Below are 20,358 nucleotides of genomic sequence, written 5' to 3'. Positions count from 1 at the left end.
GCACCGGAAATTCAGGAAAAAGTTAATATTTGGTCGAGAAACTCTCGATTCTTGTCGGTTCTGACCGTTCTGACCAAGTTGCGGATGAGACCTTCAATTGCAATGCGCGTTTGTCCAAATCGCAGACATTCAGGTCAGACCAGCAGAAAAATTAAGGAATCTCGATTCAGAGACAAGATAGCCAGAAATTCGACATTTTGCAACAGATCTCGGCTATTTATGAACCGATCCCGAAATTTTTGGGTGCGTTCGACAGGGCTCCAGACACTCAGCTGCCCCGCACCGAAAATTCAGAAAAAAGTTAATATTTGGCCGAGAAACCCTCGATTCTTGTCGGTTCTGACCGTTCTGACCAAGTTGCGGATGAGACTTTGAATTGCAATGCGCGTTTGTCGGAATCGCAGACCTTCAGGTCAGACCAGCAGAAAAATTGAGGAATCTCGATTGAGAGTCAAGATAGCCAGAAATTCGACATTTTGCAACGGATCTCGGCTATTTATGAACCGATCCTGAAATTCTTGGGTGCGTTCGACAGGGCTCCAGACACTCAGCTGCCCCGCACCGAAAATTCAAAAAAAAGTTAATATTTGGCCGAGAAACCCTCGATTCTTGTCGGTTCTGACCGTTCTGACCAAGTTGCGGATGAGACCTCAAATCGCAATGCGCGTTTGTCGAAATCACAGACATTCAGGTCAGACCAGCAGAAAAATTAGGAAATCTCGATTCAGAGACAAGATAGCAAGAAATTCGACATTTTGCAACGGATCTCGGCTATTTATGAACCGATCCTGAAATTCTTAGGTGCGTTCGACAGGGCTCCAGACACTCAGCTGCCCCGCACCGGAAATTCAGAAAAAAGTTAATATTTGGTCGAGAAACTCTCGATTCTTGTCGGTTCTGACCGTTCTGACCAAGTTGCGGATGAGACCTTGAATTGCAATGCGCGTTTGTCCAAATCGCAGACATTCAGGTCAGACCAGCAGAAAAATTAAGGAATCTCGATTCAGAGACAAGATAGCCAGAAATTAGACATTTTGCAACGGATCTCGGCTATTTATAACCCGATCCTGAAATTCTTGGGTGCGTTCGACAGGGCTCCAGACACTCAGCTGCCCCGCACCGAAAATTCAAAAAAAAGTTAATATTTGGCCGAGAAACCCTCGATTCTTGTCGGTTCTGACCGTTCTGACCAGGTTGCGGATAAGACCTCAAATTGCAATGCGCGTTTGTCGAAATCGCAGACATTCAGGTCAGACCAGCAGAAAAATTAAGAAATCTCGATTCAGAGACAAGATAGCAAGAAATTCGACATTTTGCAACGGATCTCGGCTATTTATGAACCGATCCTGAAATTCTTAGGTGCGTTCGACAGGGCTCCAGACACTCAGCTGCCCCGCACCGGAAATTCAGAAAAAAGTTAATATTTGGTCGAGAAACTCTCGATTCTTGTCGGTTCTGACCGTTCTGACCAAGTTGCGGATGAGACCTTAAATTGCAATGCGCGTTTGTCCAAATCGCAGACATTCAGGTCAGACCAGCAGAAAAATTAAGGAATCTCGATTCAGAGACAAGATAGCCAGAAATTAGACATTTTGCAACGGATCTCGGCTATTTATAACCCGATCCTGAAATTCTTGGGTGCGTTCGACAGGGCTCCAGACACTCAGCTGCCCCGCACCGAAAATTCAGAAAAAAGTTGATATTTGGCCAAGAAACCCTCGATTCTTGTCGGTTCTGACCGTTCTGACCAAGTTGCGGATGAGACGTCGAATTGCAATGCGCGTTTGTCGGAATCGCAGACCTTCAGGTCAGACCAGCAGAAAAATTGAGGAATCTCGATTGAGAGACAAGATAGCCAGAAATTCGACATTTTGCAACGGATCTCGGCTATTTATAAACCGATCCTGAAATTCTTGGGTGCGTTCGACAGGGCTCCAGACACTCAGCTGCCCCGCACCGAAAATTCAAAAAAAAGTTAATATTTGGCCGAGAAACCCTCGATTCTTGTCGGTTCTGACCGTTCTGACCAAGTTGCGGATAAGACCTCAAATTGCAATGCGCGTTTGTCGAAATCGCAGACATTCAGGTCAGACCAGCAGAAAAATTAAGAAATCTCGATTCGGAGACAAGATAGCAAGAAATTCGACATTTTGCAACGGATCTCGGCTATTTATGAACCGATCCTGAAATTCTTGGGTGCGTTCGACAGGGCTCCAGACACTCAGCTGCCCCGCACCGAAAATTCAGAAAAAAGTTAATATTTGGTCAAGAAACTCTCGATTCTTGTCGGTTCTGACCGTTCTGACCAAGTTGCGGATGAGACCTTGAATTGCAATGCGCGTTTGTCTAAATCGCAGACATTCAGGTCAGACCAGCAGAAAAATTAAGGAATCTCGATTCAGAGACAAGATAGCCAGAAATTCGACATTTTGCAACAGATCTCGGCTATTTATGAACCGATCCCGAAATTCTTGGGTGCGTTTGACAGGGCTCCAGACACTCAGCTGCCCCGCACCGAAAATTCAGAAAAAAGTTGGTATTGGGCCGAGAAACCCTCGATTCTTGTCGGTTCTGACCGTTCTGACCAAGTTGCGGATGAGACCTCAAATTGCAATGCGCGTTTGTCGAAATCGCAGACATTCCGGTCAGACCAGCAGAAAAATTGAGGAATCTTGACTTAGAGACAAGATAGCCAAAACTTCGACATTTTTCAACGAATCTCGGCTATTTATGAACCGATCCTGAAATTCTTGGGTGGGTTCGACAGGGCTCCAGACACTCAGCTGCCCCGCACCGAAAATTCAGAAAAAAGTTGGTATTTGGCCGAGAAACCCTCGATTCTTGTCGGTTCTGACCGTTCTGACCAAGTTGCGGATGAGACCTCAAATTGCAATGCGCGTTTGTCGAAATCGCAGACATTCAGGTTAGACCAGCAGAAAAATTGAGGAATCTTGACTTAGAGACAAGATAGCCAAAACTTCGACATTTTTCAACGAATCTCGGCTATTTATGAACCGATCCTGAAATTCTTGGGTGGGTTCGACAGGGCTCCAGACACTCAGCTGCCCCGCACCGAAAATTCAGAAAAAAGTTGGTATTTGGCCGAGAAACCCTCGATTCTTGTCGGTTCTGACCGTTCTGACCAAGTTGCGGATGAGACCTCAAATTGCAATGCGCGTTTGTCGAAATCGCAGACATTCAGGTCAGACCAGCGGAAAAATTAAGAAATCTCGATTCGGAGACAAGATAGCAAGAAATTCGACATTTTGCAACGGATCTCGGCTATTTAGGAACCGATCCTGAAATTCTTGGGTGCGTTCGACAGGGCTCCAGACACTCAGCTGCCCCGCACCGAAAATTCAGGAAAAAGTTAATATTTGGTCGAGAAACTCTCGATTCTTGTCGGTTCTGACCGTTCTGACCAAGTTGCGGATGAGACCTTCAATTGCAATGCGCGTTTGTCCAAATCGCAGACATTCAGGTCAGACCAGCAGAAAAATTAAGGAATCTCGATTCAGAGACAAGATAGCCAGAAATTCGACATTTTGCAACAGATCTCGGCTATTTATGAACCGATCCCGAAATTTTTGGGTGCGTTCGACAGGGCTCCAGACACTCAGCTGCCCCGCACCGAAAATTCAGAAAAAAGTTAATATTTGGCCGAGAAACCCTCGATTCTTGTCGGTTCTGACCGTTCTGACCAAGTTGCGGATGAGACTTTGAATTGCAATGCGCGTTTGTCGGAATCGCAGACCTTCAGGTCAGACCAGCAGAAAAATTGAGGAATCTCGATTGAAAGTCAAGATAGCCAGAAATTCGACATTTTGCAACGAATCTCGGCTATTTATGAACCGATCCTGAAATTCTTGGGTGCGTTCGACAGGGCTCCAGACACTCAGCTGCCCCGCACCGAAAATTCAAAAAAAAGTTAATATTTGGCCGAGAAACCCTCGATTCTTGTCGGTTCTGACCGTTCTGACCAAGTTGCGGATGAGACCTCAAATTGCAATGCGCGTTTGTCGAAATCGCAGACATTCAGGTCAGACCAGCAGAAAAATTAAGAAATCTCGATTCAGAGACAAGATAGCAAGAAATTCGACATTTTGCAACGGATCTCGGCTATTTATGAACCGATCCTGAAATTCTTAGGTGCGTTCGACAGGGCTCCAGACACTCAGCTGCCCCGCACCGGAAATTCAGAAAAAAGTTAATATTTGGTCGAGAAACTCTCGATTCTTGTCGGTTCTGACCGTTCTGACCAAGTTGCGGATGAGACCTTGAATTGCAATGCGCGTTTGTCCAAATCGCAGACATTCAGGTCGGACCAGCAGAAAAATTAAGGAATCTCGATTCAGAGACAAGATAGCCAGAAATTAGACATTTTGCAACGGATCTCGGCTATTTATAACCCGATCCTGAAATTCTTGGGTGCGTTCGACAGGGCTCCAGACACTCAGCTGCCCCGCACCGAAAATTCAGAAAAAAGTTGATATTTGGCCAAGAAACCCTCGATTCTTGTCGGTTCTGACCGTTCTGACCAAGTTGCGGATGATACGTCGAATTGCAATGCGCGTTTGTCGGAATCGCAGACCTCCAGGTCAGACCAGCAGAAAAATTGAGGAATCTCGATTGAGAGACAAGATAGCCAGAAATTCGACATTTTGCAACGGATCTCGGCTATTTATGAACCGATCCTGAAATTCTTGGGTGCGTTTGACAGGGCTCCAGACACTCAGCTGCCCTGCACCGAAAATTCAAAAAAAAGTTAATATTTGGCCGAGAAACCCTCGATTCTTGTCGGTTCTGACCGTTCTGACCAAGTTGCGGATGAGACCTCAAATTGCAATGCGCGTTTGTCGAAATCGCAGACATTCAGGTCAGACCAGCGGAAAAATTAAGAAATCTCGATTCGGAGACAAGATAGCAAGAAATTCGACATTTTGCAACGGATCTCGGCTATTTAGGAACCGATCCTGAAATTCTTGGGTGCGTTCGACAGGGCTCCAGACACTCAGCTGCCCCGCACCGAAAATTCAGAAAAAAGTTAATATTTGGTCAAGAAACTCTCGATTCTTGTCGGTTCTGACCGTTCTGACCAAGTTGCGGATGAGACCTTGAATTGCAATGCGCGTTTGTCTAAATCGCAGACATTCAGGTCAGACCAGCAGAAAAATTAAGGAATCTCGATTCAGAGACAAGATAGCCAGAAATTCGACATTTTGCAACAGATCTCGGCTATTTATGAACCGATCCCGAAATTCTTGGGTGCGTTTGACAGGGCTCCAGACACTCAGCTGCCCCGCACCGAAAATTCAGAAAAAAGTTGGTATTGGGCCGAGAAACCCTCGATTCTTGTCGGTTCTGACCGTTCTGACCAAGTTGCGGATGAGACCTCAAATTGCAATGCGCGTTTGTCGAAATCGCAGACATTCCGGTCAGACCAGCAGAAAAATTGAGGAATCTTGACTTAGAGACAAGATAGCCAAAACTTCGACATTTTTCAACGAATCTCGGCTATTTATGAACCGATCCTGAAATTCTTGGGTGGGTTCGACAGGGCTCCAGACACTCAGCTGCCCCGCACCGAAAATTCAGAAAAAAGTTGGTATTTGGCCGAGAAACCCTCGATTCTTGTCGGTTCTGACCGTTCTGACCAAGTTGCGGATGAGACCTCAAATTGCAATGCGCGTTTGTCGAAATCGCAGACATTCAGGTTAGACCAGCAGAAAAATTGAGGAATCTTGACTTAGAGACAAGATAGCCAAAACTTCGACATTTTTCAACGAATCTCGGCTATTTATGAACCGATCCTGAAATTCTTGGGTGGGTTCGACAGGGCTCCAGACACTCAGCTGCCCCGCACCGAAAATTCAGAAAAAAGTTGGTATTTGGCCGAGAAACCCTCGATTCTTGTCGGTTCTGACCGTTCTGACCAAGTTGCGGATGAGACCTCAAATTGCAATGCGCGTTTGTCGAAATCGCAGACATTCAGGTCAGACCAGCGGAAAAATTAAGAAATCTCGATTCGGAGACAAGATAGCAAGAAATTCGACATTTTGCAACGGATCTCGGCTATTTAGGAACCGATCCTGAAATTCTTGGGTGCGTTCGACAGGGCTCCAGACACTCAGCTGCCCCGCACCGAAAATTCAGGAAAAAGTTAATATTTGGTCGAGAAACTCTCGATTCTTGTCGGTTCTGACCGTTCTGACCAAGTTGCGGATGAGACCTTCAATTGCAATGCGCGTTTGTCCAAATCGCAGACATTCAGGTCAGACCAGCAGAAAAATTAAGGAATCTCGATTCAGAGACAAGATAGCCAGAAATTCGACATTTTGCAACAGATCTCGGCTATTTATGAACCGATCCCGAAATTTTTGGGTGCGTTCGACAGGGCTCCAGACACTCAGCTGCCCCGCACCGAAAATTCAGAAAAAAGTTAATATTTGGCCGAGAAACCCTCGATTCTTGTCGGTTCTGACCGTTCTGACCAAGTTGCGGATGAGACTTTGAATTGCAATGCGCGTTTGTCGGAATCGCAGACCTTCAGGTCAGACCAGCAGAAAAATTGAGGAATCTCGATTGAAAGTCAAGATAGCCAGAAATTCGACATTTTGCAACGAATCTCGGCTATTTATGAACCGATCCTGAAATTCTTGGGTGCGTTCGACAGGGCTCCAGACACTCAGCTGCCCCGCACCGAAAATTCAAAAAAAAGTTAATATTTGGCCGAGAAACCCTCGATTCTTGTCGGTTCTGACCGTTCTGACCAAGTTGCGGATGAGACCTCAAATTGCAATGCGCGTTTGTCGAAATCGCAGACATTCAGGTCAGACCAGCAGAAAAATTAAGAAATCTCGATTCAGAGACAAGATAGCAAGAAATTCGACATTTTGCAACGGATCTCGGCTATTTATGAACCGATCCTGAAATTCTTAGGTGCGTTCGACAGGGCTCCAGACACTCAGCTGCCCCGCACCGGAAATTCAGAAAAAAGTTAATATTTGGTCGAGAAACTCTCGATTCTTGTCGGTTCTGACCGTTCTGACCAAGTTGCGGATGAGACCTTGAATTGCAATGCGCGTTTGTCCAAATCGCAGACATTCAGGTCGGACCAGCAGAAAAATTAAGGAATCTCGATTCAGAGACAAGATAGCCAGAAATTAGACATTTTGCAACGGATCTCGGCTATTTATAACCCGATCCTGAAATTCTTGGGTGCGTTCGACAGGGCTCCAGACACTCAGCTGCCCCGCACCGAAAATTCAGAAAAAAGTTGATATTTGGCCAAGAAACCCTCGATTCTTGTCGGTTCTGACCGTTCTGACCAAGTTGCGGATGATACGTCGAATTGCAATGCGCGTTTGTCGGAATCGCAGACCTTCAGGTCAGACCAGCAGAAAAATTGAGGAATCTCGATTGAGAGACAAGATAGCCAGAAATTCGACATTTTGCAACGGATCTCGGCTATTTATGAACCGATCCTGAAATTCTTGGGTGCGTTTGACAGGGCTCCAGACACTCAGCTGCCCTGCACCGAAAATTCAAAAAAAAGTTAATATTTGGCCGAGAAACCCTCGATTCTTGTCGGTTCTGACCGTTCTGACCAAGTTGCGGATGAGACCTCAAATTGCAATGCGCGTTTGTCGAAATCGCAGACATTCAGGTCAGACCAGCGGAAAAATTAAGAAATCTCGATTCGGAGACAAGATAGCAAGAAATTCGACATTTTGCAACGGATCTCGGCTATTTAGGAACCGATCCTGAAATTCTTGGGTGCGTTCGACAGGGCTCCAGACACTCAGCTGCCCCGCACCGAAAATTCAGGAAAAAGTTAATATTTGGTCGAGAAACTCTCGATTCTTGTCGGTTCTGACCGTTCTGACCAAGTTGCGGATGAGACCTTCAATTGCAATGCGCGTTTGTCCAAATCGCAGACATTCAGGTCAGACCAGCAGAAAAATTAAGGAATCTTGATTCAGAGACAAGATAGCCAGAAATTCGACATTTTGCAACAGATCTCGGCTATTTATGAACCGATCCCGAAATTTTTGGGTGCGTTCGACAGGGCTCCAGACACTCAGCTGCCCCGCACCGAAAATTCAGAAAAAAGTTAATATTTGGCCGAGAAACCCTCGATTCTTGTCGGTTCTGACCGTTCTGACCAAGTTGCGGATGAGACTTTGAATTGCAATGCGCGTTTGTCGGAATCGCAGACCTTCAGGTCAGACCAGCAGAAAAATTGAGGAATCTCGATTGAGAGTCAAGATAGCCAGAAATTCGACATTTTGCAACGGATCTCGGCTATTTATGAACCGATCCTGAAATTCTTGGGTGCGTTCGACAGGGCTCCAGACACTCAGCTGCCCCGCACCGAAAATTCAAAAAAAAGTTAATATTTGGCCGAGAAACCCTCGATTCTTGTCGGTTCTGACCGTTCTGACCAGGTTGCGGATGAGACCTTAAATTGCAATGCGCGTTTGTCGAAATCGCGGACATTCAGGTCAGACCAGCAGAAAAATTGAGAAATCTCGATTCAGAGACAAGATAGCAAGAAATTCGACATTTTGCAACGGATCTCGGCTATTTATGAACCGATCCTGAAATTCTTAGGTGCGTTCGACAGGGCTCCAGACACTCAGCTGCCCCGCACCGGAAATTCAGAAAAAAGTTAATATTTGGTCGAGAAACTCTCGATTCTTGTCGGTTCTGACCGTTCTGACCAAGTTGCGGATGAGACCTTAAATTGCAATGCGCGTTTGTCCAAATCGCAGACATTCAGGTCAGACCAGCAGAAAAATTAAGGAATCTCGATTCAGAGACAAGATAGCCAGAAATTAGACATTTTGCAACGGATCTCGGCTATTTATAACCCGATCCTGAAATTCTTGGGTGCGTTCGACAGGGCTCCAGACACTCAGCTGCCCCGCACCGAAAATTCAGAAAAAAGTTGATATTTGGCCAAGAAACCCTCGATTCTTGTCGGTTCTGACCGTTCTGACCAAGTTGCGGATGAGACGTCGAATTGCAATGCGCGTTTGTCGGAATCGCAGACCTTCAGGTCAGACCAGCAGAAAAATTGAGGAATCTCGATTGAGAGACAAGATAGCCAGAAATTCGACATTTTGCAACGGATCTCGGCTATTTATGAACCGATCCTGAAATTCTTGGGTGCGTTCGACAGGGCTCCAGACACTCAGCTGCCCCGCACCGAAAATTCAAAAAAAAGTTAATATTTGGCCGAGAAACCCTCGATTCTTGTCGGTTCTGACCGTTCTGACCAAGTTGCGGATGAGACCTCAAATTGCAATGCGCGTTTGTCGAAATCGCAGACATTCAGGTCAGACCAGCAGAAAAATTAAGACATCTCGATTCGGAGACAAGATAGCAAGAAATTCGACATTTTGCAACGGATCTCGGCTATTTATGAACCGATCCTGAAATTCTTGGGTGCGTTCGACAGGGCTCCAGACACTCAGCTGCCCCGCACCGAAAATTCAGAAAAAAGTTAATATTTGGTCGAGAAACTCTCGATTCTTGTCGGTTCTGACCGTTCTGACCAAGTTGCGGATGAGACCTTGAATTGCAATGCGCGTTTGTCTAAATCGCAGACATTCAGGTCAGACCAGCAGAAAAATTAAGGAATCTCGATTCAGAGACAAGATAGCCAGAAATTCGACATTTTGCAACAGATCTCGGCTATTTATGAACCGATCCCGAAATTCTTGGGTGCGTTTGACAGGGCTCCAGACACTCAGCTGCCCCGCACCGAAAATTCAGAAAAAAGTTGGTATTTGGCCGAGAAACCCTCGATTCTTGTCGGTTCTGACCGTTCTGACCAAGTTGCGGATGAGACCTCAAATTGCAATGCGCGTTTGTCGAAATCGCAGACATTCAGGTCAGACCAGCAGAAAAATTGAGGAATCTTGACTTAGAGACAAGATAGCCAAAACTTCGACATTTTTCAACGAATCTCGGCTATTTATGAACCGATCCTGAAATTCTTGGGTGGGTTCGACAGGGCTCCAGACACTCAGCTGCCCCGCACCGAAAATTCAGAAAAAAGTTGGTATTTGGCCGAGAAACCCTCGATTCTTGTCGGTTCTGACCGTTCTGACCAAGTTGCGGATGAGACCTCAAATTGCAATGCGCGTTTGTCGAAATCGCAGACATTCAGGTTAGACCAGCAGAAAAATTGAGGAATCTTGACTTAGAGACAAGATAGCCAAAACTTCGACATTTTTCAACGAATCTCGGCTATTTATGAACCGATCCTGAAATTCTTGGGTGGGTTCGACAGGGCTCCAGACACTCAGCTGCCCCGCACCGAAAATTCAGAAAAAAGTTGGTATTTGGCCGAGAAACCCTCGATTCTTGTCGGTTCTGACCGTTCTGACCAAGTTGCGGATGAGACCTCAAATTGCAATGCGCGTTTTTCGAAATCGCAGACATTCAGGTCAGACCAGCGAAAAAATTAAGAAATCTCGATTCGGAGACAAGATAGCAAGAAATTCGACATTTTGCAACGGATCTCGGCTATTTAGGAACCGATCCTGAAATTCTTGGGTGCGTTCGACAGGGCTCCAGACACTCAGCTGCCCCGCACCGAAAATTCAGGAAAAAGTTAATATTTGGTCGAGAAACTCTCGATTCTTGTCGGTTCTGACCGTTCTGACCAAGTTGCGGATGAGACCTTCAATTGCAATGCGCGTTTGTCCAAATCGCAGACATTCAGGTCAGACCAGCAGAAAAATTAAGGAATCTCGATTCAGAGACAAGATAGCCAGAAATTCGACATTTTGCAACAGATCTCGGCTATTTATGAACCGATCCCGAAATTTTTGGGTGCGTTCGACAGGGCTCCAGACACTCAGCTGCCCCGCACCGAAAATTCAGAAAAAAGTTAATATTTGGCCGAGAAACCCTCGATTCTTGTCGGTTCTGACCGTTCTGACCAAGTTGCGGATGAGACTTTGAATTGCAATGCGCGTTTGTCGGAATCGCAGACCTTCAGGTCAGACCAGCAGAAAAATTGAGGAATCTCGATTGAGAGTCAAGATAGCCAGAAATTCGACATTTTGCAACGGATCTCGGCTATTTATGAACCGATCCTGAAATTCTTGGGTGCGTTCGACAGGGCTCCAGACACTCAGCTGCCCCGCACCGAAAATTCAAAAAAAAGTTAATATTTGGCCGAGAAACCCTCGATTCTTGTCGGTTCTGACCGTTCTGACCAAGTTGCGGATGAGACCTCAAATTGCAATGCGCGTTTGTCGAAATCGCAGACATTCAGGTCAGACCAGCAGAAAAATTAAGAAATCTCGATTCGGAGACAAGATAGCAAGAAATTCGACATTTTGCAACGGATCTCGGCTATTTATGAACCGATCCTGAAATTCTTGGGTGCGTTCGACAGGGCTCCAGACACTCAGCTGCCCCGCACCGAAAATTCAGAAAAAAGTTAATATTTGGTCGAGAAACTCTCGATTCTTGTCGGTTCTGACCGTTCTGACCAAGTTGCGGATGAGACCTTGAATTGCAATGCGCGTTTGTCCAAATCGCAGACATTCAGGTCAGACCAGCAGAAAAATTAAGGAATCTCGATTCAGAGACAAGATAGCCAGAAATTCGACATTTTGCAACAGATCTCGGCTATTTATGAACCGATCCCGAAATTCTTGGGTGCGTTTGACAGGGCTCCAGACACTCAGCTGCCCCGCACCGAAAATTCAGAAAAAAGTTGGTATTTGGCCGAGAAACCCTCGATTCTTGTCGGTTCTGACCGTTTTGACCAAGTTGCGGATGAGACCTCAAATTGCAATGCGCGTTTGTCGAAATCGCAGACATTCAGGTCAGACCAGCAGAAAAATTGAGGAATCTTGACTTAGAGACAAGATAGCCAAAACTTCGACATTTTTCAACGAATCTCGGCTATTTATGAACCGATCCTGAAATTCTTGGGTGGGTTCGACAGGGCTCCAGACACTCAGCTGCCCCGCACCGAAAATTCAGAAAAAAGTTGGTATTTGGCCGAGAAACCCTCGATTCTTGTCGGTTCTGACCGTTCTGACCAAGTTGCGGATGAGACCTCAAATTGCAATGCGCGTTTGTCGAAATCGCAGACATTCAGGTTAGACCAGCAGAAAAATTGAGGAATCTTGACTTAGAGACAAGATAGCCAAAACTTCGACATTTTTCAACGAATCTCGGCTATTTATGAACCGATCCTGAAATTCTTGGGTGGGTTCGACAGGGCTCCAGACACTCAGCTGCCCCGCACCGAAAATTCAAAAAAAAGTTGGTATTTGGCCGAGAAACCCTCGATTCTTGTCGGTTCTGACCGTTCTGACCAAGTTGCGGATGAGACCTCAAATTGCAATGCGCGTTTTTCGAAATCGCAGACATTCAGGTCAGACCAGCGAAAAAATTAAGAAATCTCGATTCGGAGACAAGATAGCAAGAAATTCGACATTTTGCAACGGATCTCGGCTATTTAGGAACCGATCCTGAAATTCTTGGGTGCGTTCGACAGGGCTCCAGACACTCAGCTGCCCCGCACCGAAAATTCAGGAAAAAGTTAATATTTGGTCGAGAAACTCTCGATTCTTGTCGGTTCTGACCGTTCTGACCAAGTTGCGGATGAGACCTTCAATTGCAATGCGCGTTTGTCCAAATCGCAGACATTCAGGTCAGACCAGCAGAAAAATTAAGGAATCTCGATTCAGAGACAAGATAGCCAGAAATTCGACATTTTGCAACAGATCTCGGCTATTTATGAACCGATCCCGAAATTTTTGGGTGCGTTCGACAGGGCTCCAGACACTCAGCTGCCCCGCACCGAAAATTCAGAAAAAAGTTAATATTTGGCGGAGAAACCCTCGATTCTTGTCGGTTCTGACCGTTCTGACCAAGTTGCGGATGAGACTTTGAATTGCAATGCGCGTTTGTCGGAATCGCAGACCTTCAGGTCAGACCAGCAGAAAAATTGAGGAATCTCGATTGAGAGTCAAGATAGCCAGAAATTCGACATTTTGCAACGGATCTCGGCTATTTATGAACCGATCCTGAAATTCTTGGGTGCGTTCGACAGGGCTCCAGACACTCAGCTGCCCCGCACCGAAAATTCAAAAAAAAGTTAATATTTGGCCGAGAAACCCTCGATTCTTGTCGGTTCTGACCGTTCTGACCAAGTTGCGGATGAGACCTCAAATTGCAATGCGCGTTTGTCGAAATCGCAGACATTCAGGTCAGACCAGCAGAAAAATTAAGAAATCTCGATTCGGAGACAAGATAGCAAGAAATTCGACATTTTGCAACGGATCTCGGCTATTTATGAACCGATCCTGAAATTCTTGGGTGCGTTCGACAGGGCTCCAGACACTCAGCTGCCCCGCACCGAAAATTCAGAAAAAAGTTAATATTTGGTCGAGAAACTCTCGATTCTTGTCGGTTCTGACCGTTCTGACCAAGTTGCGGATGAGACCTTGAATTGCAATGCGCGTTTGTCTAAATCGCAGACATTCAGGTCAGACCAGCAGAAAAATTAAGGAATCTCGATTCAGAGACAAGATAGCCAGAAATTCGACATTTTGCAACAGATCTCGGCTATTTATGAACCGATCCCGAAATTCTTGGGTGCGTTTGACAGGGCTCCAGACACTCAGCTGCCCCGCACCGAAAATTCAGAAAAAAGTTGGTATTTGGCCGAGAAACCCTCGATTCTTGTCGGTTCTGACCGTTCTGACCAAGTTGCGGATGAGACCTCAAATTGCAATGCGCGTTTGTCGAAATCGCAGACATTCAGGTCAGACCAGCAGAAAAATTGAGGAATCTTGACTTAGAGACAAGATAGCCAAAACTTCGACATTTTTCAACGAATCTCGGCTATTTATGAACCGATCCTGAAATTCTTGGGTGGGTTCGACAGGGCTCCAGACACTCAGCTGCCCCGCACCGAAAATTCAGAAAAAAGTTGGTATTTGGCCGAGAAACCCTCGATTCTTGTCGGTTCTGACCGTTCTGACCAAGTTGCGGATGAGACCTCAAATTGCAATGCGCGTTTGTCGAAATCGCAGACATTCAGGTTAGACCAGCAGAAAAATTGAGGAATCTTGACTTAGAGACAAGATAGCCAAAACTTCGACATTTTTCAACGAATCTCGGCTATTTATGAACCGATCCTGAAATTCTTGGGTGGGTTCGACAGGGCTCCAGACACTCAGCTGCCCCGCACCGAAAATTCAGAAAAAAGTTGGTATTTGGCCGAGAAACCCTCGATTCTTGTCGGTTCTGACCGTTCTGACCAAGTTGCGGATGAGACCTCAAATTGCAATGCGCGTTTTTCGAAATCGCAGACATTCAGGTCAGACCAGCGAAAAAATTAAGAAATCTCGATTCGGAGACAAGATAGCAAGAAATTCGACATTTTGCAACGGATCTCGGCTATTTAGGAACCGATCCTGAAATTCTTGGGTGCGTTCGACAGGGCTCCAGACACTCAGCTGCCCCGCACCGAAAATTCAGGAAAAAGTTAATATTTGGTCGAGAAACTCTCGATTCTTGTCGGTTCTGACCGTTCTGACCAAGTTGCGGATGAGACCTTCAATTGCAATGCGCGTTTGTCCAAATCGCAGACATTCAGGTCAGACCAGCAGAAAAATTAAGGAATCTCGATTCAGAGACAAGATAGCCAGAAATTCGACATTTTGCAACAGATCTCGGCTATTTATGAACCGATCCCGAAATTTTTGGGTGCGTTCGACAGGGCTCCAGACACTCAGCTGCCCCGCACCGAAAATTCAGAAAAAAGTTAATATTTGGCCGAGAAACCCTCGATTCTTGTCGGTTCTGACCGTTCTGACCAAGTTGCGGATGAGACTTTGAATTGCAATGCGCGTTTGTCGGAATCGCAGACCTTCAGGTCAGACCAGCAGAAAAATTGAGGAATCTCGATTGAGAGTCAAGATAGCCAGAAATTCGACATTTTGCAACGGATCTCGGCTATTTATGAACCGATCCTGAAATTCTTGGGTGCGTTCGACAGGGCTCCAGACACTCAGCTGCCCCGCACCGAAAATTCAAAAAAAAGTTAATATTTGGCCGAGAAACCCTCGATTCTTGTCGGTTCTGACCGTTCTGACCAAGTTGCGGATGAGACCTCAAATTGCAATGCGCGTTTGTCGAAATCGCAGACATTCAGGTCAGACCAGCAGAAAAATTAAGAAATCTCGATTCGGAGACAAGATAGCAAGAAATTCGACATTTTGCAACGGATCTCGGCTATTTATGAACCGATCCTGAAATTCTTGGGTGCGTTCGACAGGGCTCCAGACACTCAGCTGCCCCGCACCGAAAATTCGGAAAAAAGTTAATATTTGGTCGAGAAACTCTCGATTCTTGTCGGTTCTGACCGTTCTGACCAAGTTGCGGATGAGACCTTGAATTGCAATGCGCGTTTGTCTAAATCGCAGACATTCAGGTCAGACCAGCAGAAAAATTAAGGAATCTCGATTCAGAGACAAGATAGCCAGAAATTCGACATTTTGCAACAGATCTCGGCTATTTATGAACCGATCCCGAAATTCTTGGGTGCGTTTGACAGGGCTCCAGACACTCAGCTGCCCCGCACCGAAAATTCAGAAAAAAGTTGGTATTTGGCCGAGAAACCCTCGATTCTTGTCGGTTCTGACCGTTCTGACCAAGTTGCGGATGAGACCTCAAATTGCAATGCGCGTTTGTCGAAATCGCAGACATTCAGGTCAGACCAGCAGAAAAATTGAGGAATCTTGACTTAGAGACAAGATAGCCAAAACTTCGACATTTTTCAACGAATCTCGGCTATTTATGAACCGATCCTGAAATTCTTGGGTGGGTTCGCTAGGGCTCCAGACACTCAGCTGCCCCGCACCGAAAATTCAGAAAAAAGTTGGTATTTGGCCGAGAAACCCTCGATTCTTGTCGGTTCTGACCGTTCTGACCAAGTTGCGGATGAGACCTCAAATTGCAATGCGCGTTTGTCGAAATCGCAGACATTCAGGTTAGACCAGCAGAAAAATTGAGGAATCTTGACTTAGAGACAAGATAGCCAAAACTTCGACATTTTTCAACGAATCTCGGCTATTTATGAACCGATCCTGAAATTCTTGGGTGGGTTCGACAGGGCTCCAGACACTCAGCTGCCCCGCACCGAAAATTCAGAAAAAAGTTGGTATTTGGCCGAGAAACCCTCGATTCTTGTCGGTTCTGACCGTTCTGACCAAGTTGCGGATGAGACCTCAAATTGCAATGCGCGTTTTTCGAAATCGCAGACATTCAGGTCAGACCAGCGGAAAAATTAAGAAATCTCGATTCGGAGACAAGATAGCAAGAAATTCGACATTTTGCAACGGATCTCGGCTATTTAGGAACCGATCCTGAAATTCTTGGGTGCGTTCGACAGGGCTCCAGACACTCAGCTGCCCCGCACCGAAAATTCAGGAAAAAGTTAATATTTGGTCGAGAAACTCTCGATTCTTGTCGGTTCTGACCGTTCTGACCAAGTTGCGGATGAGACCTTCAATTGCAATGCGCGTTTGTCCAAATCGCAGACATTCAGGTCAGACCAGCAGAAAAATTAAGGAATCTCGATTCAGAGACAAGATAGCCAGAAATTCGACATTTTGCAACAGATCTCGGCTATTTATGAACCGATCCCGAAATTTTTGGGTGCGTTCGACAGGGCTCCAGACACTCAGCTGCCCCGCACCGAAAATTCAGAAAAAAGTTAATATTTGGCCGAGAAACCCTCGATTCTTGTCGGTTCTGACCGTTCTGACCAAGTTGCGGATGAGACTTTGAATTGCAATGCGCGTTTGTCGGAATCGCAGACCTTCAGGTCAGACCAGCAGAAAAATTGAGGAATCTCGATTGAGAGTCAAGATAGCCAGAAATTCGACATTTTGCAACGGATCTCGGCTATTTATGAACCGATCCTGAAATTCTTGGGTGCGTTCGACAGGGCTCCAGACACTCAGCTGCCCCGCACCGAAAATTCAGAAAAAAGTTAATATTTGGTCGAGAAACTCTCGATTCTTGTCGGTTCTGACCGTTCTGACCAAGTTGCGGATGAGACCTTGAATTGCAATGCGCGTTTGTCTAAATCGCAGACATTCAGGTCAGACCAGCAGAAAAATTAAGGAATCTCGATTCAGAGACAAGATAGCCAGAAATTCGACATTTTGCAACAGATCTCGGCTATTTATGAACCGATCCCGAAATTCTTGGGTGCGTTTGACAGGGCTCCAGACACTCAGCTGCCCCGCACCGAAAATTCAGAAAAAAGTTGGTATTTGGCCGAGAAACCCTCGATTCTTGTCGGTTCTGACCGTTCTGACCAAGTTGCGGATGAGACCTCAAATTGCAATGCGCGTTTGTCGAAATCGCAGACATTCAGGTCAGACCAGCAGAAAAATTGAGGAATCTTGACTTAGAGACAAGATAGCCAAAACTTCGACATTTTTCAACGAATCTCGGCTATTTATGAACCGATCCTGAAATTCTTGGGTGGGTTCGACAGGGCTCCAGACACTCAGCTGCCCCGCACCGAAAATTCAGAAAAAAGTTGGTATTTGGCCGAGAAACCCTCGATTCTTGTCGGTTCTGACCGTTCTGACCAAGTTGCGGATGAGACCTCAAATTGCAATGCGCGTTTGTCGAAATCGCAGACATTCAGGTTAGACCAGCAGAAAAATTGAGGAATCTTGACTTAGAGACAAGATAGCCAAAACTTCGACATTTTTCAACGAATCTCGGCTATTTATGAACCGATCCTGAAATTCTTGGGTGGGTTCGACAGGGCTCCAGACACTCAGCTGCCCCGCACCGAAAATTCAGAAAAAAGTTGGTATTTGGCCGAGAAACCCTCGATTCTTGTCGGTTCTGACCGTTCTGACCAAGTTGCGGATGAGACCTCAAATTGCAATGCGCGTTTTTCGAAATCGCAGACATTCAGGTCAGACCAGCGAAAAAATTAAGAAATCTCGATTCGGAGACAAGATAGCAAGAAATTCGACATTTTGCAACGGATCTCGGCTATTTAGGAACCGATCCTGAAATTCTTGGGTGCGTTCGACAGGGCTCCAGACACTCAGCTGCCCCGCACCGAAAATTCAGGAAAAAGTTAATATTTGGTCGAGAAACTCTCGATTCTTGTCGGTTCTGACCGTTCTGACCAAGTTGCGGATGAGACCTTCAATTGCAATGCGCGTTTGTCCAAATCGCAGACATTCAGGTCAGACCAGCAGAAAAATTAAGGAATCTCGATTCAGAGACAAGATAGCCAGAAATTCGACATTTTGCAACAGATCTCGGCTATTTATGAACCGATCCCGAAATTTTTGGGTGCGTTCGACAGGGCTCCAGACACTCAGCTGCCCCGCACCGAAAATTCAGAAAAAAGTTAATATTTGGCCGAGAAACCCTCGATTCTTGTCGGTTCTGACCGTTCTGACCAAGTTGCGGATGAGACTTTGAATTGCAATGCGCGTTTGTCGGAATCGCAGACCTTCAGGTCAGACCAGCAGAAAAATTGAGGAATCTCGATTGAGAGTCAAGATAGCCAGAAATTCGACATTTTGCAACGGATCTCGGCTATTTATGAACCGATCCTGAAATTCTTGGGTGCGTTCGACAGGGCTCCAGACACTCAGCTGCCCCGCACCGAAAATTCAAAAAAAAGTTAATATTTGGCCAAGAAACCCTCGATTCTTGTCGGTTCTGACCGTTCTGACCAAGTTGCGGATGAGACGTCGAATTGCAATGCGCGTTTGTCGGAATCGCAGACCTTCAGGTCAGACCAGCAGAAAAATTGAGGAATCTCGATTGAGAGACAAGATAGCCAGAAATTCGACATTTTGCAACGGATCTCGGCTATTTATGAACCGATCCTGAAATTCTTGGGTGCGTTCGACAGGGCTCCAGACACTCAGCTGCCCCGCAACGAAAATTCAAAATAAAGTTAATATTTGGCCGAGAAACCCTCGATTCTTGTCGGTTCTGACCGTTCTGACCAAGTTGCGGATGAGACCTCAAATTGCAATGCGCGTTTGTCGAAATCGCAGACATTCAGGTCAGACCAGCAGAAAAATTAAGAAATCTCGATTCGGAGACAAGATAGCAAGAAATTCGACATTTTGCAACGGATCTCGGCTATTTAGGAACCGATCCTGAAATTCTTGGGTGCGTTCGACAGGGCTCCAGACACTCAGCTGCCCCGCACCGAAAATTCAGGAAAAAGTTAATATTTGGTCGAGAAACTCTCGATTCTTGTCGGTTCTGACCGTTCTGACCAAGTTGCGGATGAGACCTTCAATTGCAATGCGCGTTTGTCCAAATCGCAGACATTCAGGTCAGACCAGCAGAAAAATTGAGGAATCTCGATTCAGAGACAAGATAGCCAGAAATTCGACATTTTGCAACAGATCTCGGCTATTTATGAACCGATCCCGAAATTTTTGGGTGCGTTCGACAGGGCTCCAGACACTCAGCTGCCCCGCACCGAAAATTCAGAAAAAAGTTAATATTTGGCCGAGAAACCCTCGATTCTTGTCGGTTCTGACCGTTCTGACCAAGTTGCGGATGAGACTTTGAATTGCAATGCGCGTTTGTCCAAATCGCAGACATTCAGGTCAGACCAGCAGAAAAATTAAGGAATCTCGATTCAGAGACAAGATAGCCAGAAATTCGACATTTTGCAACAGATCTCGGCTATTTATGAACCGATCCCGAAATTTTTGGGTGCGTTCGACAGGGCTCCAGACACTCAGCTGCCCCGCACCGAAAATTCAGAAAAAAGTTAATATTTGGCCGAGAAACCCTCGATTCTTGTCGGTTCTGACCGTTCTGACCAAGTTGCGGATGAGACTTTGAATTGCAATGCGCGTTTGTCGGAATCGCAGACCTTCAGGTCAGACCAGCAGAAAAATTGAGGAATCTCGATTGAGAGTCAAGATAGCCAGAAATTCGACATTTTGCAACGGATCTCGGCTATTTATGAACCGATCCTGAAATTCTTGGGTGCGTTCGACAGGGCTCCAGACACTCAGCTGCCCCGCACCGAAAATTCAGAAAAAAGTTAATATTTGGTCGAGAAACTCTCGATTCTTGTCGGTTCTGACCGTTCTGACCAAGTTGCGGATGAGACCTTGAATTGCAATGCGCGTTTGTCTAAATCGCAGACATTCAGGTCAGACCAGCAGAAAAATTAAGGAATCTCGATTCAGAGACAAGATAGCCAGAAATTCGACATTTTGCAACAGATCTCGGCTATTTATGAACCGATCCCGAAATTCTTGGGTGCGTTTGACAGGGCTCCAGACACTC

The sequence above is a fragment of the Diprion similis genome, chromosome 4, assembly GCF_021155765.1.
Source record: "Diprion similis isolate iyDipSimi1 chromosome 4, iyDipSimi1.1, whole genome shotgun sequence".
NCBI classification, from domain to species: domain Eukaryota; kingdom Metazoa; phylum Arthropoda; class Insecta; order Hymenoptera; family Diprionidae; genus Diprion; species Diprion similis.
Note: the sequence above shows the minus strand (reverse complement) of the source record.